Source organism: Sminthopsis crassicaudata, chromosome 1, assembly GCF_048593235.1.
Source record: "Sminthopsis crassicaudata isolate SCR6 chromosome 1, ASM4859323v1, whole genome shotgun sequence".
In the NCBI taxonomy this organism is placed as follows: domain Eukaryota; kingdom Metazoa; phylum Chordata; class Mammalia; order Dasyuromorphia; family Dasyuridae; genus Sminthopsis; species Sminthopsis crassicaudata.
In genome coordinates, this window is record NC_133617.1 from 558854765 (window position 1) to 558880978 (window position 26214).

The following is a 26214-nucleotide window of genomic DNA, read 5'->3' on the forward strand; positions in this document are numbered from 1 at the left end:
GTATGTGCCAAAATGTTTTGGCAGCTCTTTTTGTAGTGGCTAGAAACTGGAAAATGAATGGATGTCCATCAATTGGAGAATGGTTGGGTAAATTATGGCATATGATTGTTATGGGATATTATTGCTCTGTAAGAAATGACCAGCAGGATGAATACAAAGGGGTTTGGAGAGACTTGCATGAACTGATATTGAGTGAAATGAACAGAACTAGAAGATCACTTCAACAACAATACTGTATGAAGATATATTCTGATTGAAGTGGATATCTTCAATATAAAGAAGATCCAATTCACTTTCAGTTGATCAATGATGGACAGAAACAGCAATATCCAGAGAAGGAACACTGGGAATTGAATGTAAACTGTTTACACTACTGTCTTTCTACCCAGGTTACTTATACCTTTGGAATCCAATTCTTACTGCGCAACAAGAAAATTGAATTTACACACATATATTGTATCTAGGTTATACTGTAACACATTTAATATGTATGATATTGTCTGTCATCTAGGGGAGGGAGTAGAGGGAGGGAGGGGAAAATTTGGAAAAATGAATACAAGGGATAATGTTGTAAAAATATTCATGCATATGTACTGTCAAAAATTATAATTATAAAATTAATAAATTTTTTATGTTTTTCTTTTGCTTATTTTTAAAAATAATATTTTCTGTTCAGTTCTTGTCTTTTGGAATGCTTAGAAGTCATCTATTTTACTGAATACCCCTATTTTCCCTTGAGGGATTAAACTTCACTGGGTAAGTGATTCTTTGTTGTAATCCTAACTTCTTGGTCCTTTGGAATATCATATTACAAACCTTCCATTTCTTTAAGATGGAAGCAGCTAAATCTTATATTATCTTGCCTGTGGCTTCATAATATTTGAATTCTTTCTTTCTGGATGCTTGCAATATTTTCTCCTTGGGTCAAGGGCTCTGGAATTTGATTGTAATATTCCTGGGAGTTTTCATTTTGAGATCTCTTTCACAATGTGATCAATAGATTCTTTCAATTTCTATTTTGATTCTAGAATATCAGGATAATTTTTCTTGTTGATTTCTTGAAATAAAGTTATTTTTACCTTCTTTCTAAATCTGATTTTTCTTGTGTAGCAAGACAACTGTATAAATATGTATACATAAATTGTATTTGACATAAAGTATATTTAACATGTATGGGACTACCTGCCACCCAGGGGAGGAAGTGGAGGGAAGGAGGGAAAAGTTGGAACAAAAGTTTTTGCAAAAGTCAATGTTGAAAAATTACCCATGCATATGTTTTGTCAATAAAAAGCTATAGTAATAATAATAAAAAGAAAATATATAAAAAGAAAAGAAAGAAAATAAAAATGTTATTGTCTTTAATATTTTTGCACATTTTAACTCCTTTTTATGATTTTCTTACATCATTCTCATTTCTTTTTTTCAATTTTTTTTGTCTACCTCTCTTGTTTGATTTTGAAAATCCTTTGTTTGAGCTCTTCCAGTAATTCTTTTTGTGCCTGAAACCAATTCTTTTTTATTTTTTATTTTTTTTTAATTTTTTTTAATTTTTTTTGGATATAGCAATTTTGACTTTGTTGTTGAGATTATTCTGAATTTGTTGTTGATCTTCCTTCTCACTATAGCAACTTTCTATAGTCAGGTTCTTTTTATTTTTATTCATTTTTCCTTCAATTTATTTATTGACTTTTAACTTGGTTTTAAAGTTGATCTTTATTCCTGGGGTAGAGGGATCACTGTCCCAAGCTTCAGGATTTTTGTCCAGCTGTTCTCAGAATAAGTTATCAGAATTTATATGTTTTCCTTTTTTCCTAGGTAGTATGCTCTTTGTGGAGTTGTAGTCTCTGCTCTCTTGACCTGTGCTCTTGTCTGTGAGTAATCATTTTTTCTGCCCTGGAACTATCAGGTTTTGTTGCCCTATTGCTGCTTCTTCTTCTTGTGATTCTGATCCACACATGGACATTACAACAGAGTCTGTTAACCACTACCAACAAAGGGACTCTTCTAATCTTCTTCTGGGCATTTGTCTGACCTCCTTACTGTTCTGAGTTAAGGATTCTGGAATTTATAGCTGCTGATTCAGTCATCCCTATATCTTGCTTCTGGTTTTCTGAGGCTAGTTGATGCTATAGTGGGCTCAACCCTAAACCTGGTAAAACAGACTTTTCCTGATGATTTTATAAAGTTGTTTTGTGTTGGGAAACTGGTTTACTCCATTCTTCTAAGTTCTGCTGTTGTGGAATTTGTTCTGCAGCATTATTTTAAAGTAATTTGGAAGGGAATTTGAAAGAGCTCTGGCAAGTCCTTGACTTTTCTCCATCATGTTGTCTTTACTTCCAAAGAGATTTTCCTAATTTGCAAGTCTTACCATGTTGCTTCCCAACCATAAAATCTTCAAAAGTTTCCTGTTGCTTCTTTAATTTAGAAATTATTTCTAAATTTCCAGATTTATTGGAAACTGTCCCTTTTGAAGCCTACAATACCCCTATGCTATTTTAATATTCTTTATACATTATGGTACATTGCCCATCTCCATGTCTTTGTATTGACTATCCCCCATATTTTATAGGACATTTTCCTTCCTTCCACCTTTTAAAATTGTTCTCTGATACCACTGTCTTCTAAATCAAAGTGTATTACTCTGTGAATAGGGACCTCATATGATTGTGTAACTGAATTTGGGGAGATCATAAAATTATTACTTATTATCTACTTATTTTCTGTAAACACCTATGGTCACATAAAATTTCTCAGTTAAAATGGGTGGGAAAAGTTTAAGAATCCCTCATCTAAATGAATGTTTTTTCTGACTTCCCTAATTATTAATGTACCTCTCACTATCTAATATTTATTTTACTAATACCTATGTATTAGTACAAATCATACATCCACACAATTTGAAAATTGGAAGAGACCTCAGTGGACATTCTATTGTAAATCATGGATAAAAAGGATTCTTGCTATTACATAATTACCCTGGCTCTTAAATATTTTATATATTTAATTTTTTTAAAAAACAAAGTTTCACAGATATTCTAGAAGTTCTTTTAGTCATGTTCATCATATTTCTGGTGATTTAGTTGTGTATTTTCTTCCTGGGCTAGAAAATGAGTACTTAAACACTGGGAATTGAATGTAAACTGTTAGCATTACTGTCTATCTACCCAGGTTACTTATACCTTCAGAATCCAATACTTAACATGCAACAAGAAAATTGGATTTACACACATATATTGTATCTAGGTTATACTGTAACACATGTAAAATGTATAGGATTGTCTGTCATCTAGGGGAGAGAGTAGAGGGAGGGAGGGGAAAATTTGGAAAAATGAATACAAGGGCTAATGTTATAAAAAATTACTCATGCATATATACTGTCAAAAATTATAATTATAAAAATTAATAAAAAAGAAAGAGAATGAGTACCTTAAACTTTCATTTTCATCTTTTAATCTTCAGCATCTAACTGGGTATCTGTCATATATGAGGCTTTCATTAAATGCCTATTAATTGATGTATGATTCTTTTAAATATTATAGTTATATTTTTGGTTTTGTTTTGTGTCTATGAGACCAGTACTTTTAATGTGGTGTCACTGAACTCTGTCATTCACTGTATTTGATTTCCAGGTCCTGCAGTAACAGTTTTAATTATGCAATCTTTTATTTTTGTTTTGTATTTTTTGCTCTATATTTTTGAGTTTATTTCTGTCAATAACCTTTTCACAATGTATATCACCATCCCCCACTTTACTTTTCTCTCCACCCTAATCATCCCCAAAATGATTTTCTAAATGTCCCCCAACTCAATAATTTTCAATGACAATTACTTGGTTATAATGTTAAACCATTGTGATTTTTATGTTTCTTTTAAATGCTTTATTCTGTTTTCCTTTAAAAGCTCTGTTCTGTTTTTTTTTCTTTCTATAAAAAAATCATACATCCACACAATTTGAAAATTGGAAGAGACCTCAGTGGACATTCTATTGCAAATCATGGATAAAAAGGATTCTTGCTATTACATAATTACCCTGTCTCTTAAATATTTTATATATTTAATTTAAAAAAAAAAAAACAAAGTTTCTCAGATATTCTAGAAGTTCTTTTAGTCATGTTCATCATATTTCTGATGATTTAGTTGTGTTAGTAGTACTATCTCTTTCTTCTGAAGGTTTATTCTTTGTCTTTTTTTTTTCCTGAGGCTGGGGTTAAGTGACTTACCCAGGGTCACACAGCTAGGAAGTGTTAAGTGTCTGAGACCAGATTTGAACTCTGGTCCTCCTGAATTCAGGGCTGGTGCTCTATCTACTGTGCCACCTAGCTGCCCCTATTCTCTATCTTTTATCATATAGTATTACTTATTAGAATTTTTCATTATTCTTTTCTTCAGTCTTTTGATGGTTTTTCAATAAAGTTTTCTTAGTAAGGATTTTTTTTATATTTCCCCTCATTTTCCCTGGAATCCTAGAGGGCAAATGGTTTTTATCTTTCTTTGTATCGCCTGTGTTTAGACATTGCCTGACACATAGTAAACACTGAAAAAATATTTAGTGACTGATTAATCATTGGTAAATTCCACATATCAATCCTTAAAGATGACATTCTTTTTTCTATGCACTATTTTCTACCATGTATCATTGATGTAACATGCTTACAAATTATATGTTTAAAAGAAAGCAAGGAAGGATATTGCAAATATCATCTTTGTTGTTCAGTTACTTTTCAGCAAAGTTCAACTATTCATGTAATGTTCATTGTTTTTTTATTTGTTGTTGTTCAGTAATTTTTAGTCATATTTTACTCTTCATGAGACCATTTATTTTTGTTTGTTGTTGTTGTTATGAAAAAAGTATTAGAGTGTTTTGCTATTTCCTTGTGCAGCTCATTGTACAGATGAGTAAACTGAGGCAAATACTGCTAAATACTTGCTCAGGGCCACACAGCTAGTAAGTATATGGATGATGGATTGAATTCTGATCTTTCTGACTCCAAACTAGGTGCCATATCTACTGTGCTACCTAGCTGTCTTATACCATCCACAATCTTCCTATTTTTCAATCTAGAATGTAGATTAGATTTTGAAGAATCTTCCCTTACTTGAGATCTTAATTGAACTCTTTAGCCACCATAATACTTTACTTTTTAAAATGGAAACTCTACAAGAACAGGAAATTTGCTTCCTTTGAACTATTTCCTAGTTTCTGGCAAATTCCTCTATAGAGAGGCACAAAATAAACATGAATGTCTTATTATCCAACTAAAGAATTTGTTATGTCATACTGTCACAATATACTCTCCTCTTGGTTTTGTACCCTTTGGTTTCTGTTTTTGATGCTATCTAAATACATAGCTATTCAGATAAGTTTTGCCACAATTTTTGAAGAAAATCACACATTTAGAGGGGGCCCGATTATAGTACTGAATATAGTATAGTATTATTATAGTACTAGGTCAGTGTCTCTCATTTTATAAATGTACCTCATTTTATAAATAAGTTAGTAGATGCCCAAAGAAGTTAAGGGATATGTTCCTGGAACACAGGATAGTGACTAATGGAGATGGGAATCAAACCAATATCTTCAAATTTCAAATTCAATATTCTTTTTAGTATCTCATAGTTTCTCTCACATTGAAGACTTAATTTTTCCTTGCCTGTTGCTATTCTTTTGACAGAGTCATAGTTAGGAATATTAGGATTCAGCTTATATAATACAAAGTACTCCCCAGGCAATTTGTGAGAAGTGTCTGTCAGTTAGTAGGAAAAGACAGCTATCTTTAGCCACTAGCTAGAGATCAGATTGGGATGCTGCGTATTATTTTTACATATACTTGTCCTTCCATTAGAATGTAAGCTACTTGTAAGTAGGGATACTTTAATTCTTTGTATTTATTATTATGAATGTCCATTTTCTCAGGATTCTATATTATTTGCTTTTATAGCATTGAGAGAGAAAAATGTTTTGGTTTTTTGACTGGTCATTTAGATCTTGAGGAAAACAGACTGAATAAAAAACATTGCAATATGATTAGCTGATGGATATTTAATAATTGTTGTAATGAAGAATTTTGTGTTGTATGTCACCAACTCTATTCTTATTTTCTATAATAAGGCATAGTTTCCTATGCAGTAACATGTGGTTGCAATATTTAAGAAGTTGAAGTAATTTTCCCATATGTTTATTATAATCAAGTAACTACACATGGCCAAATCCTTTCTGCCCTTTTAAAAGCACATGCAACATTCTGTGATGTTGAGGGAAATTGAACCCACAAAGGTGACACATGGCTCTTAACTACAGCTTCTGTCATGTTTACAGGCTGAGCCAACAAACTTATACTGGTCCAGAGATGTTCACAGGGGATTGTTAGTGTATTTTACAGACAATATTATCATGTTCATAATTTTTACATTTGAGCTTTTCTGAAATATCATTCTTTAAGAGATTGTTAGATAAACCTGGGAGCAAAAAAGCAAAATAATGTGAGATAGAGAATGGAGAATGGAAGAAGAGTATACTAAAAATCTGACATCATGTCAGGGAATATGTGTTATATTTTTTTCTTGATTCATGATTTCCAATACTTAGAATTTCCTATATATATTTCCTATATCACTGATTCATCAAAGATCACATAGCAATTTGTGTCAAGAATAATTCTTAAATTCAAGCATTTGTTTCTCTGAATCTGACTCTTTATCCATTACATTTTTCATTTTCTCATTCCAGGGCATTTAAGAATAACAAAATTGATAAGAACAGTAATTTAAATGAATAACTATTGAATTTCAGCAATGAAAAACATAGGGAAGCTAGGTAGTTAGTGGAAAGAGCCCCAGGCCTGAAGTCAGGAAGATTGTCTTCATGAGTTCAAATCCAGGCTCAGACATTTATTGGCTGTATCACCTGGAATGTCACTTAATCTTTTTGCTTCAATTTTCTCATCTATAAAATTAGCTGGAGAAGAAAATGGCAAATTACCCCAACATATTTGCAAAAAAAAAAATCCCAAATTAGGTCACGAAGAGTCAAACATGACTGAAAAATACTGAACAACAACAAATAAAAAACAATGAATACTACAAACCTCACTACATTTCTTTCAGGGTTAAGGATATTGTCTTCATGAAAGCACAGGCACTGTTATGGGAAAATAAATTATGGGTAACTAAAATGCAGAGGAATTTTCAAATTGACCCCAGAACTCTACAAATGTGCTAAATACTTTAGGATCTTTGGGACATATTTGACCCTTACTAGTAATAAAAGTTATATAACAAGTGGGCATTTCAAGAAGGGAACCTAAAAGTTATGGGGTTGATTTACTTGTTTATTCTACAAAACTTGATGGGCATGTTTGACAAAAAGAAGTTTTATAATTTGATTATTTTTCAGGGGAAAGGAATGAGATATAACATAAGCCACATGCAGATTCCATATACTCAACATATTTACACATAGCTATAACTTGGATTATTCCAGGAGGAAATTTAGACTGGAATGGATAGCTAAGATTTGGGATAATTAATGTTGTTGTGCATAGGTGAGACATTTGAGAAATAAGAGAGGGGAAAGACAGATTTGTTGTAAAAACAATGATTTCATGATCCATAATTGAGAGTTGGTACATATTTATATATTTATACACAATAAATTTTCTAAAAGACCCATGCAATTTCTATTTGAGTCTATTCATACTTCAGATATAATAAGAATAACACAAATGCAATTTTCAAAGATCTCATAACTTCTGGAAATGTTATAATTTATTATTCTTTGAACCTGATTTTGAAATTCATAGAAAGGTTTTATTGTTGTTTAGTCATTTTTCAATTGTGTCTCTCTCTTCATGAGCCCATTTAGGATTTTCTTAGTAAAGATACTGGAATAGTTTGTCCTTTTCTTCTCCAGCTCATTTTACAGGTGAGGAAAAATAATCAAATAGCTTTAAGTGACTTGTCCAGCATCACACAGATGTAAATGTTTGAGTTTTGGTTTGAATTCAGGTCTTCCTGACTCCAGGCCTGGCAGTTCATCCACCATTACGATCTAGCTGCCTTCATGTTACCCAGTACCATTTCTTTGTTTACAACTTGTCCTCTTTCAGATTCCATGGAAAATTAAGTCATATTTTAAAATGCAAAGATATATATGTTGATCAAATTCTTGTATCATCATCTGTAGCAGTTTAGGAAGGTTTTTCCTTCTATTTCTGGGTACTCTACAAAGAGGGCTAAGGTAGTGAGTGCTTCAGCAATGCATTCACTCTAAGACAAGATGTTGGTTTATCTCAGGAGCAGCCAGTTCTCACCAGCATGCCTTCCCTTCCAATCCTTCCTCTTAAATACACATAAATAATTTTGGCTAAAGACTTCCAGTGTCTCAGGAAAAGTGGGGAAACAATATATTTCTTGAAATCCAGATCCAAAAAATTCCTGGTGAAAGGGAAGAAGAAAAAAAAATATTTCTTTTAAGGTCCAGAAAATCATGGTTGCCACTGTTTTGCAAGCATTTAATCTTTTTTCAAAAATAAATTTTTAATACTTTATTTTTGCCATCACTAGATATTCTATCAGGATTTCTTCTTCTGTCCCTTCTAAATATGATTCCAAATAACATCTTTGTCTGGAAAAAAAAGAAAAGAAAAAGTGAAAGAGGAAAAAAAATCAGCAGAAACAATATTTAGTCTGAAAACATATGCAATGTCCCATACCTGTGGTTCTCTCTTATTGTAAAAAAAGTGGGATGAGAATGTCTCCTCATGTCTCTTTTTGGTAAAGATTATCTGCTCTTGGTAATTTTACAGTTTTCTCTTTATTTTGTAAAATATGCAAAATTGCTTTTTTTAGACTCCTACTACCATCCCAACTACTTTAGAACTAATTAAAAAAAACAAACCCCTATTATGAATGTGACTAGTCAATCAAAACAAATTCCCATGAAGGAGTGTGTGTGTGTGTGTGTGTGTGTGTGTGTGTGTGTGTGTGTAAAACACACACACAGAGAGAGAGAGAGAGAGAGAGAGAGAGAGAGAGAGAGAGAGAGAGAGAGAGAGAGAAGAGAAAGAGATTCTGCACTCTTAAGTCCCTACCCTCTTTATCAGGAACTGAGTAGCTTGAGCCATGATTAGCTCTCTCAATTATTGCTGGTCAGACTTCCCAATGTCAACAAATCTTCTAGTCTATCTCCTTAGCCTACCTGAGTCTGATAAAGGATTCACTATGACTTTTCTGGATTTTCTCTTCAAGATTCAGTTTGACACATTTTCTAGGTTTTTTGTATAGGAACACTGGATAAAATCATGACCACAATGCTTCTTGCTACTGCTACTTCAGCATCTTGAGTCTGTCTCTTCATAGCTTATAGGTTTTTTTCCCTTTCTTTGTATCCTCAGACTTTAACACAGTGCCTGGCCTATGGTAAGTGCTTAATAAATGTTTGTTAACCAATTAATGTTTCTGTTTTTTTGTTTTGTTTTGTTTTGTTTTTGTATCTATCTTGTAGTCATTGTATATATTACTTCCTTGACTACTCCATTCTTCATCAAATCACATAAATTTTTCCAATCTTCTCTGGATTCATATTTGTTTCTTGCAAATATTTTCATGGGAAATAGAGTTGGAAAGGACTTTGAAGTCAGCTAATCCTACCTTCCAGTTCTAGGGATATTATGTGATGTACCCAGGAACACACAGATCATTTGAAATCAGGTCGGTTATTTGAAACCAGGTTGGTCATTTGACAGAGCCAATGCTCTTTCTATGAACAGACTGGGGTGCCTCTCAATAACAGCTTGCCTTGGAATTGCAAAGACAAACAGGTAGATCAGAGCACCATGATGTCTGACCACTTATATGGTCACTTTATATGTCCTTTATAGGCTATTGTTTTTAGCAGAGCAAATTGTCACAAGACCTAACTAGGATTTTCCTTACATGTGTGATTCTCACTATTTTCCCCCTGATCCAAGCTATGTGTTTATGATTTTTTTTTTGCCTTAACTTCCCTGCCTTTCTCTTATCCGGAAAATAAAACTTTCATCTGGGGTACACTGATTGTGATTCAATCTAAATTCTGAACAAGGGGGTGGATGGAGATGTTGGAAACACATTATTGATGAAAGCATTTTCTAAAGATACATCAGATAAGCATAAGGTAATTTAATATTATGACTGAGGAAATCTAGAGGGACTATGGTTTCTGACAACTATGGAAATTATAATGGATATTTGATAAAATATTTTGTTTTGTTAAAGAATAATTTAATTTTTTTCTGAGAGTTTCATCCATCATCTTTTTTCCCCTACAGAAAGATACCCATGTATAAGAAATAAATGATCATTGCATACGTGGAAGAAGAAGTGTATTTCTAATCTGAAGATTTGTGTTTGAATTCTGACTGTACTTCTTGTATTAGTAGCCTCAGCTAAGCTATTTAATGATTCAGGGTTTCAGTTTGCATAATGAAAGATTTAACCTAGATATTCTCTAAATTTTGAATTCTATGATCTTTTGGGATAAATAAATAAAGGATAGTGAAAAGGCTTTCCTGTACTACTCATGCATGTTTTCAGGTGGGACAGTTTCACTTCCTATCTCATGAGATTTCTCTGGAAGATATAGAAAACCAAATAGCAAAACCACAATGGTATTGATCACCTTGAGGCATAAAGGAAAAAATGCTCAGTGAAGTTCAAGTATCCACAAATGAGACTAAACGGAGAGCATTAGTTTGCCAAAAAAAAAAAAAAAATAGAATTCTTTTAAAAGGATGAGTGTTTATAGTGATTTATTTACATAGTTCTTTGATGACATTGATCTCATAAAAAATGAGAAAATGGAGCAAAGCATAGAGACCTTGGCCCTCTCTATCCTTCCCCAGAAAACAAAACACTGAACATTTTATAACTGATAGTGATAACAATAAGGAAATTGCCACAGTGATAATGGTGATGGTATAACTATCAATTATTTAAAATGACTTTTATTTTTCTTCCAGAAGTCAATCTATTTGGCTTTTTCTAATGTTTTTAGCTCTTGTTTTTATCATATATTGATGCTTACTTGCTAAAGTAAACTAGTTGATATTATATCTTTAGCAGGAACATAAAAGTTCCCTCCAAATTTCTAGAAACTCCTCACTTTGAGAACATTCCATGGCACAGAGTGTATTGATAGCATATCATGTATTTTCCCTTAATATTCTTAGCATTATAAATTAAGATAACTGTTCAATAAAGAGTACATTGTACAAGTAAAATATTTTTTCTCAACTAAAATTTTAAATGATGCAATGTCTTTTGGATTTTGTGATAACACAAATATTTCTAAAGACTTTTTATCCCCAAGGAAGCTATTTGAATTCAAATTAGAAAAGCATTGCAAGTAAACATTATTTTATAATGTTTTCTGGATATATATCTTAATTGTTAATGAATCCAATATTATTTTGGTTCAATTCAGCTAAATATTTAGATTTTTAAAAGAATTTTCCAAATGATAATTTAAATGTTAACTATCAGTAAAGCTCACATTCTTTCCCCACTCCCAGACCTAATTGATCTCTCTATTCACAGTGAACTTTGGTTCCATCTCTGGCCAACTAATATATCTCAAGTCTTGCAACCATTAACTATAGTCCCAAGGTCCCTGGCAATTTCTTTCAACTCTATATTCCTAACTCTGAAGATCAATGGAAACCAAGTTCTATTCTGAAAGGTATTCACTCTAAACATCATGTTTGTTGTGTCCCCTTCCCATGTACACAGCATGCCTATGAACTTACACACTCTGATGATTCAGAGATGAAGGAAAGGAAAACTCTTAAATGATAACAAGGTTGAAATTATCAAGCCAGCAGTTATAAGAGATGCTGACAGGACTGTTGTACAATAGAGATCTTCAAAAGGGGAAGACAGCAAGATCTAAGATCCCTGGCAAGACTCTGTCCCACCCCCACCACTACCATCGTGAATCCTCTTTATTCTGTCTGCATGCTTCTGTGAATTCAGTGTGACAAGAGGATATTTGAGTGGAAGAATAAAAGTGAGGATGGTGCCAGCTCTAATTTCTCTGTCAAATGTCACTATAGACAGAAAAGCCCTTTGGTTCCCTATTGTCATTTCTTTCAGATTATAGGTATATTTTGTCTTCTACCTAAGCCTTGGTAGAAAAGTAGTGTCTGGATCTTCACTTGACAGATATTTGGGTGCATGAAGGAAAGACTTTTGGTTCTTCTTTCATTTCTATGGTCTGTGTGGATAATACTCAATCCCTTAATGAATTAAGATCATGAGCAACTTGATGTCTACTACTATTTTAAAGATTTCCTAGTTAGCAAATTTCAAATATATAATTTTGATAGAGTAATTAATCTATGTGATCTCTTGCTTATTTTTTTCCAATACAGAAGGTAAAGATGTGGTTTCATGACTCATATGAAGAAAATCTTACCTTCTATTAAAAAAAAAAAAAAAACAACAAACAAGCAAACAAACAAACAAAAAAAAAAAAAAAAAAACTTCCCTTTTCTCCACTGTTAATGCCTTTAGAGATTTCTTCTCATTAACATATATCTTCCTGTTTGTATACTTTTGCATTTTATCTCCCTCATTAGAATGTGAGGTTTTTTAATGATAAGGACTGTTTTACCTTTCTTTACATATTTACTGTTTATGTTTATGATTAATAAATGCTTTCTGATTTATACAAATGCATTCTTAGAGAATCAATCCATATAACAGGAATCATTTCTTCCAAAATAATTTCTTTTCCTATTAAATTAGCATTATTTTTCTGTTCTATGCATTAGCTTGCATTAGCATTATTTTACATTTTTAACTTATGAATAGATATAGTGACAAGTTTTTGTTGCTATTGTTTTCTTTTCTGCATAGTGTTTTCCAATGAATACCAGTATTGGGAAACTTTCATTATGGCTTCATCTATATGTTCTTTTATGGATGCTTGATATCCAGGGGAGTAGGGATGGAGATCAGAATCCAATTCAGATTGTTTAACCAGGCTGAAGATTAAGCAAGTGACTATAGAAACCAGGAAAAATGGGGAAGGACAAAGAGAATAACATAGCTTGACTACAGTTGTGGGAGCTTCAGTTCCCTCCCTAGGACCAGAGCAAGGTTGATGGAAATTTCTCCTTTGTCTTTGATTTATAAGAAAAAACAGGTGGAGTGCAGAATCAGCACACCTTCAGAGTTTACATTAACTTAATTTCAAAATGACTGAGCTATAGTCTCATCCCCCATGCACAAGGATATGGAAGAATGTGGGAGAGGTCAATAGAGCTGCCTTCTTTCTATTCCTATGGGTAAAGAGGTAACATTGGGAAAAGGGAGAGATGTAGTTTTTGGCTGTGTGTGATGAGAGATCATATTCTCATCTCTGGGTGGGTGAAAAATTATTGACATTGAAATCAAAGTAAAAGCAAAATATATGTATTACTTAATGCTTTTTGAAATTAGTATGTGTTCTCTAATTTAGACTATGATGGTTTAGAAGTACTTTATTTTTTCAACTAATAAGCACATATTTATCATCCCCTAATCTTCAATTGAAAAAAAAAAAAGAAAATGAAAAGAACACACTTGTAACATATATGCATAGTTGAGGAAAACAAATTTCCATATTGGCCACGTTCAAAAATATATTTCTGCACAAACAAACCTGATGATGAGGACCCTGCACAGTAAACCTATGGTGAATTCATCAACAATTTTCAAAACATGGAGGGATTTGTGTTTTTTTTTTTTACTTTGTGTTGTTTTGGGGGAAAACTGCTTTAGAAGATAGAAATTACCTGTAAATCTTAAAATAACAGCTTTGAAATAGAACGTTGATTATGCAACTGTGAATCAATGCTTGTCAAACTATGGAATAGGGTCAGACAGAGGTTTTGTTTTTCACAAGAAAACATGGGGTGGTGGCACCTCTGATGCTTAGAAGTATTGGAGATCATGTTGGATAAGCTTTGTTGCTACAGAAAAAAAAGAGGGAAAAGAACACAAAGAATGGTCTATAAAGAAATAAACTGGACTCAAATTGCTCTGTGACATCTCTTCACTTAAGAACCAACTAAACGTTAGTTCTGTCGACATCACTATGGGAATCTCATAAGAGAAAATTAACCCCAGGAAGCCAGAAACACTTTGTTATATGGCATGTAGAGATATAGAGAATTTTATGAAATTTGGTAGTTATTATCTAAATTTTGTGAAGAAGCAAGCCAATATTGCTGAATCTTTCAATAAACCCATTCTTGGATACATATGTGAAAATGATCACATTAAATGGGCAAAGGGGAAAATTTAAAATGAATATTCTGGAAGCACTTAGAGATTATTGGCATGAGGGGTTTGAATATGCTTTTTCATACTTGTTTAAATGCCTGATATATACCAATGGTGCCTTATGCAGGTCCAAAAAATCAATGACTTTTTTGCTATTCTAAACGATCTATGAATAGTTTTATGGCAAGACAGCAATGACCAATAGAAAGTAACGATTACTAATAGGGAACAGATAGAAGTAGAGTGAAAATATTGACTTAGGTTGTTAAATGATGTTGTGAGATGATGTATATGGAGCTCAGTATTCAATGTGTATAGTCAAACTGTAACTAAGGATATCCTAACTCAAATAGTGTCTCTCCAATCAAGACTTTCCCATATTCAAGGTATTCAATAGGTCTATATTCTTGATAAATTTATATCAGTATATTTACCTTTACAGATGAGCCAGAGAGGAAAAACAAATTTCAGAGCAAAAACATTTAATGCAATAATATAGCAATAAATGTAGCTAAAATAAACGAACCAACTAAACTTCAATAAAACTGGGCATACTCCTCTAGAAATACAAATTTTATCAATGGTAAGAATAGACATGTTTAGGGAATATCACAGAGACACTAAGGTAAAGTAAGAGGTAAGGTATATGATTGAATGAGGATAAATCAGTATTAGAGGACTATCTGATGACTCCTTTGTGCTCCTCTTGTTAGTCTATTCTTAATGGTATCACATAGCTAATAGTCTCTGACAGATACCAGCCATTACTTCCTGTTGATCTCATGGGCTGTTACTCAGCTTTTTGCTTTTATAGTTACTTCTTATCTAACCTCACCATTCTTTAGTTCTCTTTATAATCTCATCAACTTTCATGAGTTCAGTTATTATGCAGATGGATCTCAGATCTATATACCAAGTCCTACTCATTTTTTCTCCTTTTTCTTTTGGTCAGTAGCTGTGCATTTTACATTTTAAAATGCCAACACAAATTCAGCAAGTCCAACAAGTCATAATCCTTTTCCTCAAACTAACACCATCTCTTAATTTTTCAATTATATGTAGAAGGCACCACCAATCTTAAAGTTATATGAGCTCTCAATCATAGCATCATCTTCAATTCCTCATTTTCCCCTACTGTTCACTATATGCAATGAGTAATTTTACCAATATGTTGCAGCATTAGTTGTATCTTTTCCCTTTTCTACAGCCACAATCCAATTTACTACCCTTCCCTTAGACTCCTGCAATGTTCTTCTAATTGTGTAGTCTGCTTCATCTTGGGACAGCAATCAAGATGATTTATTTTCCTAAGTTCAAATATTGGCTCAGACACTTACAAGTTGTGTGACCCTGGACATATCATAATCCTGTTTGCCTCAGTTTCCTCTTCTATAAAACAAGCTGGAGAAATAAATGCCAAACCACTCCAATTATCTTTGCCAAAAACAAATAACAATAACAAAAACAACAAATGGGATTAAAAAGACAGACCTAACTGAAAAAATTAAACAGTTTCATTTTAAGTTTTCTAATTTATCTTCAATGTATTTGCATTCTTAAAGCACAGGCGTGACTTTATCATTCTTTCAAAAAGTTATAGTGACTTACTGTTATTGGTATACCCGAGCAAATATATTTTTAAACATTCAAAGCCCTCCCCACACTGCCTCTAGATTATTTATCCATGATTGTTACAGTTTTATTTTACACAAATCTACTTTCCAGACATATAGGTCATACATGATAATCCACTTCCAGCCTTTGTCCTTTATGTTTGAACATATTATTCTCTATTCACCCCTAATTTCTAACTAAACACCTTTAAAGCTCCTTATAAGCTTCACTTCATATATGAAATCTTTCCCGGCATGTTATCCACTCTTCCTGACAGTACCTTAAGTGTAGTTTGAATATGTTTTATGTTTACTTATTTGTATATATGTTGTTTCCCCATAGATATATGTAAATTTTTTAGGTCAGGGAGTATTTCATTTTGGTTTTGCTTTTGTCTCTCCAGAGTCTGACAGTGCCTGGAATATAGCAGACTTTTAAAAAGTATGTGAATTGATTTTTTTATTACTTACAAATGGAGCCAAATGTCCATTGGTACAAGCATATGAAGTTTTCTTTTTTCTATTTATCCCTTTTCTGGTATTATCTAGACCCCTCAGCTAAGGTTGTATCACTTCCTCAGGAGGATGATTGTGTTCTAATGTTAGTTTTTAAACCTAAAAAGTATAGTTTTTTTTCTGCTTAAGCTCTTTGAGTTAATCACTGTCAATAAATTTGTTAAATGCTTATTATATTCTAGGCACCATGCTAAGTGTTGAGGATTCAAAAAAATGTAATAGATAATCTCTACTCTCAAGGAGTTCACAATCTAAAGGAGAAAACAATATGCAAACAATCATGTACAAACAAACCATAGATATGATAATTAGTAATTAACAATAATGTTATGTAATATGATAATAAAATAGAGAATAAAGATTAAAGAAAAGAAAGGAATTAGAATGAAGTTAGACAAGGAAAACCTTCCATTAGAAGGTGGAATATAAGCTAGAACTTGAAAGCCAGGGAAACTAGGAGATAGTGATGAGGAGGGAGAACATTTCAGGAATGAGGGACAGCAATGAAAATGTCTGCAATTAGAAGAGTGTTTTGTTTAAGAAATCAAAAGAAGCTCAGTTTCATTGCATCACAGAATATGTGGTAGGATTTACATTATGAGAAAATTGGAAATCTGGAAGTGGGACAGATTATGAAGAGCCAAAAAGTAGTTTATATTTGATCCCAAAAATGAAAGAAAATCATTGGAGTTTTTTGAGTATGATAGTGACATGGTAGTGAATAAAGGATGGATTGTAATCTGGAGAGACTTGTCAGAGGGAGACAATCCAGTAGACAATTGTGATAGAGAGGATTGAGGTGATAAAGAGCTTTACCAGGGTGTTGATGGTATCAGAGAATAATAGGAGGTATATGTAAAAAAGTAAAATGGATAGACCTTGACAACAGACTAGATATGGAGGTGGTAAGTAAGTATGGGTTTGAGAATGACATCTAATTTTGGGGTCTGGGTGACTAGGATGATAGGGTTACCCTCAAGAGCAATAAGAAACCTAGGAAGAAGAGAGTTGGAGAAAACATAAATTCAGTTTCAGACATATTGAGATTGAGATGTGTAGACATGAAACTAGAGGTCATTAGAGAAGCTACAGTTTGATAAGGAGACTTGAGAATCAATTGCAAAGAGATGATAAATAGACAACTCTATGGTAACTAATGAGATTACCAAGGGAATAAAATGTAGATAGAGAAAGGTGCAGCCCTGGGACAGAACTCTGTGGGAAATCCAAATTCAGTATTTATTACCTGAATGAAAATCCAGCAAAATAAACAAGAAAACAATTAGAAGCATCACAAAAAATTTCACTTGATTAGGAAAATAGCCTTCGTAACATTTCTTGTTTCTTAGAATCTTGGTTAGAATGACTTTTCCTCTCCAGGAAATGATAAGCTCTAATTACTTACCAATTTAGCAAGCTGCTAAAGGACAAAACAGATATTTTTATAATTTTTGAAGCAAATATAACGTACTGTAATAAACACTATTGAATGATAATGATGAATAAATATTTCAGCAGAGAGGCTAAATACTTTTCACAAGTCAGTATTTTTCTTTCAATTTGACTGAAGGTCAGCTTATAAAATCTTGTTTTCAGATATTGTCAGATCTTAGAAATTATAAAGTTATTCCTTTTTTGTTGCATATAAAGAAAGGGAAGTTCACAGATGGGAATTTGTTCAAAGTTAACTACAAAATAAGTTCTAGACTTCAATTCTTCTGGTTTCCAATCTAGACTTGTGTGCTATCCCTAAGGAGAAGGATACTTAAAATGCATTTTCAATAAAAGAAGTTCTTCAGTCTCCCTAAAACTTAATAACTATCTGTTACTAAGATTTCCAAGTAATCCAAAGCTTTTTCATTTCCATGCCAAAAAATGGATAAATGGATTTGGTTTCATATGTTTCCCAAAACCAATATAGAAGCACCAAACATTTCACAGAGGAATAACTTGGAAACTTAATGCTCTCACAATGACTTTCTTTCACTTCAAAATGTCTATAATAATCAAATAAACTCTGGAAAAGATCCTGTGTATCATGGAAATGTAACAATAAAACATTTACCTGATAGTATCATGGCCTCAAGAATTAGGAGATACTATCATTGTTTTCTTCACTATATTAAGTCCAAGCCAACAACAACCATTACCACAACTATAACAGCACCCCAAAACAAAAATAAACAAAATTCTGGAAATATAAAAATATTATACATTTTACAAAAAAAGTAGATTATGTGGTAGTATTTGGAGTTATTTTTCATAGACATACATAAAATATGATCTTAGCATTCCAGTATGCCTGGATAGAGACAGCCCATACTTTATATACCTCCCAGTTAGAATTTCAGTATCAATTAATGTTTTTAAATTACTTGATACACAGACTTAAGCTGATTATTAGATGAGGGACTTACTTTCATTCCTATTAAATTTATTTCATAATAAAAGCCACACTTATCACAACAAATGGATTGACTAAACAATGTTGGATTGCCTTTTAGATTTTCTGGATAACTCTTTTTTTCTCAAGTTGAATGGGCAACGAGGTGGTGCAGTGGATAGACTATCAGCCCTGAAATTAGGAAGACCTGAGTTCAAGTCTGATCTCAGACACTTTTAACACTTCCTAGCTGTGTGACCCTGGCAAGCCACTTAACTCCAATTGCCCCAGCCAAAAAAAGAAAAAAAATTAGTTAGTGAAATGGGTTCCCTAATCCTCTAGAGCCAGGCCAGCTTCATCTTTCCTTCAAGGCTCTAGCGATACCTTAAAGGATTAGAGCCATCTCTTCCCCAATGTCATTGCCTCAAGTTGTCATTCTGGATGAATTCTCTCTGTTATTGATCACTCAGTCAGTCAACTGTTGCTTAGGTAAATGCTACTAATAGCTAACACCTCAATTCCATTTAACCAATTTACATCAATTAACTTTTACCAAAAAATGCAACTTACTTTGAAGACACAGAATGAAGTAAAAGCATTTCCTCCTAACACCTTTAGGGCACAATCTCCCTAATGCCATCTCAATCTTTGATAAGGATGGACTCAGATATAAGACATGTCATGGTTCTCACCAATCTCACATTTACATGTAACAAGGCTTCTAGCTAAGTCCTTCCCTCAACAACTGCTGGCCTGGTTCCTAAAGCCTTGATACTATACTGCCTGAAAAATTTGGCCTGGACTAAAAATACTTACACTTGTAGTCTCTGGGTAACTTCCATGACTTTTCAAAACTCATAAGATCTTAACCTCCAGATTATTCTTTTTCATAGGCAAGTGAGAATAGCTTGTTCTAATGGCCATGAAGTTAACTGAAGGAGGTTCAGTGGAGCACTTAGAGCTTTTTTCAAGGATACAGAGCTTATCCAAGGCATTCTAAGACATTTCTGGTCATCTTAATTATTGTCATGCTACTTCAATGATTTAGGAAGAGAGAGGAAGGCTGATGACTTTGTGCAATTCTGTCTCACTTAAATCCAATTCATGCACAAGTTAATATGTCACTTATTATCCCCTATTTTGCTCCAACATCATGATGTCATTGCTCTTCTCTGAAAGCAAACGTTTAATAGTAATAGCTCTTCTATATGGAGTCATCCCAAGTCCTCTCAGTTTACAGTACTGTCTGTCAACTGAAGCCATCTAGTATGAAAAAAATCAGTGTTACAGAAAAGTCAAACTAATAGAAAGAGTCCAAGGTCAACTCTCATCTTTTTCATACACCATCCCGCCATCCCAGTTCCGGATCAATAATAGATAATCAAGAGGACCCAACTCAGCAAGTAGTCAGAATAGAGCAAATTACAGGAGTCTGTGCATGTTCCAAATATTTCCAAGGCATTTCCATTACAGATCATCACATCTCTTCAGGAAGTTTGCTTTCTAGACTTCCAAATGGAGAAATGCATCAACACTTTGCTCATACATTTAGGGATTGAGCTCATCAGCAAGTAGGTTGTTGAGGAGGTTTGGGGGGGGGGAGCCATATTGGTGGAGTACTATTAAGTACATTTCTTATATAACCCATAGAGGTGAAACCAAGATAACATTCTGGACAGAGTAACATATGTAGTAAATGTCATAGCTAAGATTTAAAATAGGTATCCAAGCACTTTTGTCTCTTTATTATGCTGTCTTTCAAAACTGTGGATGCAAATTGTCATTTTGATACAAAGGTTGACTGACAATTTTTTTTTATATCCTTTCTTATGGGAGTATCATGAGATTAATGAAATTTTCTTACATGGGTAGAGTTTAAAGAGACATGTTAGTGTCCTGAGTGATAGTGGCAATATTAGTTCCAACATTGCAAGAAAAAATAAATCTCACAGCATCATAAAATCACACAATCTCAGAATTGGAGAGATCTCAGAAGGCTTCTAATCTATATCATGTCTAAAGTAGACTCTCCTGTATGACATCCCTAGAAAATGATGGAGAAACCTCTGATTGAGACAGACTATTTCACTTTGGGGGCTGTTCTACATGAAGTTACTTTAGTACTTAAAGAAAAAAAACTGAACACAAACCTCCAAATGTGTTTTCTAGGATAGAGTTCTTCTCTGACTTAACTTGCCCTAAAATGTAGGTCTTTCTAAAAGCAACCAATGACATAACAAGACTTAAAAAAAAGAATAATGCTATGTTAAATTGATCACTTATAGTTCAACCATTTACCAGAGTTAATAAAAGTCTGCAGTCTGGAAGAAATAGATATTTGGATGAGATGGGACAAAAGATTGATGTGTTACATTGGACAAGAAGAGGAGTTTTAGGAAAGGGAGATTATGCTGGAAGACTGGACACTCAGAGAAAGGTCCTAAAGACAAGTATTGTTGAAAGTGGTTTTTAGATTTGAGAAGAAATTAGCATTTCTATAAGCATGACCTGGCACTATGCTAAACATTTTAATAAATACCTCCTTTGATCCTCACAACAACTTTGTAAGGTAAGTTCTATATCCAGTGTTTGGGGGCAGGGCAAGAAAAAGAAATGTAGTATTACTTTTCGGCTTTTATAAATTTAACATGCTGCCCTATCTAGATCTATTTAGTAGCTCTCAACCAGTGTTGACTTACCAGTCCCTTTCATGTGGCACTGAATGGCTTACCATAAGTGTGAGCCATTTGCCTCTGGTGGTCAAGTTTTCATTCCATTTCCTCCATAAACCATTAAAGGTTTATTTTTAATAGTGAATCAAAGGGCTTAAAAGCTTTTGTTTCATTTTTTAAATGCAGGATTTCTTATCCCATATCAATTAAGGACATAGGAGTCTTTTCTTTCATTAATTATAATATAGACTAAAATCTGAGCTAAATTTTGAGTAAAATTATCAAACTATATACTATGGCAAAGTGTGCAAGACCTTGATTCTGCTTTCTTAATCTCTCACACATAATTGATTTTTTCTAAACTTGTAGGAAAAAGAGAGACAACAGAGACAGGGTAATAAGGGAGAGACAGAGAGAGAGAGAGAGAGAGAGAGAGAGAGAGAGAGAGAGAGAGAGAGAGAGAGAGAGAGAGAGAGAAAGATAGACAGCAGACACAGACATAAAGAGAGTAATGTAGGAGAGGAATTAGGAGAGAGGGAAAGATAGTCAGAGAGACAGAAAGACAGACATAGATGAAGGCAGAAAGACAAGAGATACAGAGAGGGGAAAAAAAGTAATGGGGAGAGAGATAGGGAAAGAGAGTGAGAGACAGACACTAACAGACAGAGAGATAGAGACAGAGTGTAATGAATGATAGGGAGAGAGGGAGACAGACACACACACACAGACATATAGATCAGAGGAATGGATGAGAGGGGTAGGGTAAGAAAGAGAATTAGGAGTGAGAGGAAGGGAGGAAGAAAAAAGAGGGAGAGAAAGAAAGAGATAGAGAGTGAGAGAGAGAGAGAGAGAGAGAGAGAGAGAGAGAGAGAGAGAGAGAGAATGACAGAGACAGAGATACAGACAGACAGACAGAGATTGCATAGAGAGTATGCTGCCCCCCAGTAGGGAAATAGTTGTATATGTAGATGACCTGGCTCTGCTAAATGGCAGGATTTCTGAGCAAAAGCCTCGCATATATCAATTCAAAATTATCTTTGGCCTTTTTTTTTCTTTAATTTTGACTGTATTTAAGAATAGGCCTTAGGACTCAGGATGATCATATAGCTAGTAACTTTTAATATGGGAATTTTTAGAATGTATGAGCCCTTCAACCTAAGCTGTTGCAGACACTGGTCTTTACAGGGGGAAAAATAAGTATGTCAAGAAAAAATACTGGGCTTTTTTTTTTTTTTTTTTTTCTGATCACAGCCATGTTTTAAAGTCTTTAATGCTTGACTGTGATTAGGGAGAAAAAATGGCCCTTTTTTCAAAAATTCAGGCTTTTCTGTGAAGATCAGCCTCTCCTGGAGCTGCATCTACTTCAAATGTTCTCCTGGCAGTGTCGGCCAGCCGTACACTGAAGAGGCTGCGATATTTCAGTCTGCCACAGGCCTTAGGATTCTACAGGGTCTAGAACCCTATGGCGTGTGTCTATTCATTTCAAATAGTTTTCAAAAATAGAAAAATGCGAGAGGATGAATGCTTAATATTAAATGAAAGCAGCCTTGTCCTACAAAGCACAAATTCTGATACTATCGTACAAAATCATATTTTTGATGTTCAAATTTATATTCTTAATGTGATTTTAAAGAGAAATTGAACACTTAAAACGGTGAAATAATAAAGCCATACATGCACAGCTTAGAGATAGTGCCAGGATAGACAGAGGCCCAGGAGGTTTTACAGTTCAAAATGCACAAGTTCATTTTTTTTTCCTCTAAAGTCAGGAAATTAAGATGAGTATGGAAATACATTTAGCATGCTTGGTGGGAAAGTAAGAACCCAGATACTTGTCCCTGGGTGTTTTACAGTGATCCTGTTAAAGATTATGATTTCGATTAACATCTTTTCTCCTCAACTCAGAAGCTCTAATAATCCATGATTTCTTTCAGAGCTCCACTCAAGCATCCTGTTCCAATACAAAGCCTTCCCTGATCCTCGAGCTGATGATGTCCTTCCCCCAAATTAACTTGTCTATTTTTAATATTTTTACATGTGTACATGCTGACTTCCTCAATAGAATGCAAGCACCTTGAAGAGAGGGATTGTTTTTGTTTGTTTGTTTGTTTGTTTGTTTTTCCCATACTATCACTTGGCATAAAGCCTGGCAGATTGTAACAGTAAATGTTTGTTGACTCTTTGATTATGTCTTATAATTAAAGGAAATATAAAGCCATTCATATCCTTATTAAACTATGTTTCTGAGGACTGTGTGATCCATGAGCAAAAAAAAAAAAAAGTATATAGTTATAGTAAGGATAATAATAGAGTTACCTGCTTGGAGTCAAAGATACTCATCTTTGTGAGTTCAAATCTGGCCTCAGACACTCAGACTACTAACTATATGGGCAAGTCACTTAATTCTGTTTTTCTCAGTTTCTGTCAAATGAACTGGAGAAGAAAATAGCAAACCATTCCTGTATATTTGCCAAGAAAACCACAAATGGGTTCACTTAAATGACTCAACAACAAAACAACAAAAACAATGAAATGGGGAAAGTTAATGTGAAAGGCACAATAGTCAATCTACACATTTATTGATTCCCCAGTAGTTTCTCTTGTCTTTTAGAGAGATTTTGCAAATGACAAATATTCAGTGCTAAGAAGATTAATTTAATAACATTTACAAACTACTCTAGAATGACAGGATACAAGTTTAGTATCTAAAATCCTTGCCCTTGAGGAACTTCCAATCTACTGGGAAAACAAACAAATGTATACACAAAAAATGCAAAATATACACAACGTAATTTCTGGTAAAAGGGCATTGGCCCAAAACAAAATGCATCTTAATAATAGATGGGGATAATAGATAAAAAGCACAAAGGAAAATCAGAGGGAGGGGAATGATGTGAATGAGTGATGAGGGAATGGAGAGTGCTATGATCCTATTCATGGCTGACTACTTTTAAAAGATAACTGTTCTGGGGCAGCTAGGTGGCACAGTGGAAAGATCACCTGAAGTCAGGAAGACAAGTTCAAATGTGACTTCAGACAATTAACACTTTCTAGTTATGTGACCCTAGGCAAGTCACTTAACCCTAATTGCCTCAGCAAAAAACAAAAATCAAACAAACAAAGAAACAAACAAAAAACCTTTAAATCAGGGTCTGCAAACCTGGTCAATTTCATAGGTCATAGGTAGAGTGACTAATTTTCTAAAATTTATTTAAGGTACCAAGAAACTCTTGCTTAACAATAAGTGAATATTTGAAAAGACATACATGTATAGGTTTTCAGTAATCTCAAATTTACCCTGTATCTATCTATCTATCTATCTATCTATCTATCTATCTATCTATCTATTTATATATACATATATATATATGTATATATAAATTTTTGAAAAAAATGAAAAAAAAGTAAGTTAAGAGCAGATGAAATGTGTGGATATATATATATATATATATATATATATATATATATATATATATATATATATATATATATAGGCACATTGCACCTGAACTTTTAAACATATATTTGGGTGTTTTTAGGCTATGAAAAGGTTTGATACAACTCTCCAGTGATCATTTTATATTTCATCTCATTGATTTAAAAGCAGCTCATCATATTTTTCAGAGACATGTTGATCTACTGTGTCCAGCTTTCAAGACTAGATTTTTTTTTTACTGACAATTAGCCCAAATTTATATCTGAAAACCATCCTTCATTTTTGTTGAAAATATTTGCTGAATGGGAATGTTCCCTCTCTTTTCTGATTAATAAAAAGGAGGTGGGGGAGGGGAAGTGTGAGACAGAATAATATGTTAAATTGTTCTGTCTCTTTATCTCTGTATGTTTCTGTCTCTGTGTGTCTCTTTCTCTGTTTCTAAATTTGTCTCTGTTTTTCTGTTTCTGTGTGTACATTTCTTTCTTTCTATGTGTTTCTGTCTTTCTGTCTGTCTCTATCTTTCTCAGTTCCTCTCTGTCTTTCATATGCACTCAGACCTATGAAATTTATTTGGGCCTACTAGGAGGAGTTTGCTCTGATTAATTACTTTATTTGCCCCAATTCATTTTGTGATTAAGATTTCTGATACAAGGAATTGTCAGCAAAAGATAATCTATCAAAGTTTAAGTATCAGTCATAAAACAGTACAGGAGGATATTTTGTGACTACTTTGAACTGAAAGCATTTTATTGAAAAAAAGGCTTGTTGTATTTGGCAGCCTTCCATGACCTCCTACTGTTGACAAAACTAGCAGCGAGCCCTATTTGAAGCATACCGAAGATGGGCCTGCTCAAAGGAAGCTCCTGCTCAAGAGCATTTACAGGATTTATCTCTAAATTAATATTTTCATCGAACATACTCACTATACACCTTACATAATCTTTAAATTATAGGAAAACGCTAGAAGGGTGTTCTGAGAGTCTGTGGCTGAAGTAATGCTAGAGATTTATAGCTCTCTGAAGTCGACATTTGTGACTGACCTACAGCACACCAGGGCTGCTATTTCCCTTTCCTGATTCATGATAAGTGCAGCTGTCTCCAAATAAGCCTCCAGAGCCCATTAATGCTCAGTTCATTCCCTTATGGTAAATATGCACATCTCCAGCCTCACTTTTTAATACTCAGCTGTGATGAAGTCGAATACAAAATCAGATTTTCTGGTTTTTTTTGTTGTTGTTTTTTCCTTTCCCAAAATACATTTGTCAAGTGCCATGTCACTACAGGGAGGAT